Source organism: Polistes canadensis, unplaced genomic scaffold (genome assembly GCF_001313835.1).
Source record: "Polistes canadensis isolate GaletaPanama2010 unplaced genomic scaffold, ASM131383v1 scaffold_301, whole genome shotgun sequence".
In the NCBI taxonomy this organism is placed as follows: Eukaryota; Metazoa; Arthropoda; class Insecta; order Hymenoptera; family Vespidae; genus Polistes; species Polistes canadensis.
Genome location: NW_014569848.1, coordinates 125,042 through 126,690, shown reverse-complemented (window position 1 = coordinate 126,690; position 1,649 = coordinate 125,042).

Below are 1,649 nucleotides of genomic sequence, written 5' to 3'. Positions count from 1 at the left end.
ATTTAAAACAAATATTCAAATATAATAAAATAAAAATCATATTATAATATATATAATAATAATAATATACCTAATAATAAATATAATCCTTGATGCATAAATTCAAGAGGTTTCGAGAGTGATTAATCTGAATGCTCGTCAACGCCCACACAGTATATGTATATGACGTTGGCACTTGAGGGTATTAGCGTAAAGAGGACGCTACAACGGGGTTGAACGCGACTAATCGTTCCAACCCTCCATCAGCCGACCTTTCTCTTTCTCTCTCTCTCTCTCTCCAACACACGCGCGTATTCTCTGTCTCTATCCTTTGTCTCCTATTTCTCTCTCTTTATCCAACTGTTCTTAATTTTACCAGACGAATTTCTACCACCCTACATCATGGAAATGGATACTACCCCTTTTCGTGCAAATTGAGATCGTGCATCTTCTAACGCGACACTCGACCCAAATTCTGCCACCTTTCCTCCTCCCCCTCCTACTCTTCTTCTGCTTCTTCTGCTTCTTCTTCTTGACTAGTTCTCTTTTCTCATGTTTTTAACTTTTTTACATTGCTCCCCATGCACAGATTTCATTTGCATTCATCGTAAAAGATTATCTGACTGATTAAAAATTTTATCCTATATTGTTAATCTTTTTTATGATTTTTTCTTATAGATTTTCTTTTTATATTCCTGTTGATTTATTTTATTTGTTAACACTTAAAGTACCATGATTGGTCAAATAACAGCTTTCTATAATTTGTGTTAAAATTATTGACTGGGCATAAAAATCAAATCTATATTATTCATTTATAAATAAAATTAAGTATATACTGGGTGTCTCATGTAACATTAGTTACGATATTCAAGTATTTGCGATAATTTGATAAAAAAGAACTTTCAATAAAAGTTAATCTGATTTTGATTGACTATACATGGCAATAAAAAAGTGATCGACAGACATTTATTTTTTATTGTTTTTTAAGGCTACCTTTATTTTTTTAAATAATACCTAGTACTTTTGACTTAACAATACATTTTCAACAAGTTAACATTAAACTGCAATTTGCTCTTATGAATATATTTTCAATATTTTTTATATTTATAGCAAACGGATTTTAATGATTTTCATATTAAATTAAAGTACACTCTTTTTTCTACGCGTAGAACACCATATCGAGTTATAAATTTAGCATGTAAAGCTCAGAAAATGTCAGACAATGCAATGCCGTAAATTGTGCATCTTTGCAATTTCTTTGAAAAGTTTCGGTAAAGATTTTTTATACTAAAAGTGAATAAATTTTAATGAAACTTATATTAAATTAAAGTACACTCTTTTTTCTACGCGTAGAACACCATATCGAGTTATAAATTTAACATGTAAAGTTCAGAAAATGTCAGAGAATGCAATGCTGTAAATTGTGCATCTTTGCAATTTCTTTGAAAAGTTTCGGCAAATATTTTGTATACTTTYAGCAAATAGATTTTAATGATTTTTATATTAAATTAAAGTGCACTCTTTTATCTACGCGTAGAATACCTTATTGAGTGATAAGTTAATTCGCAAAGGTTCATAAAATGTCAGAGAATGCAATGCTGCAAATTTTTTCCTACTTTGCCGGTTTATTAAAATGTTTCGGCAAATATTTTTTATACTAAGAGTGAATA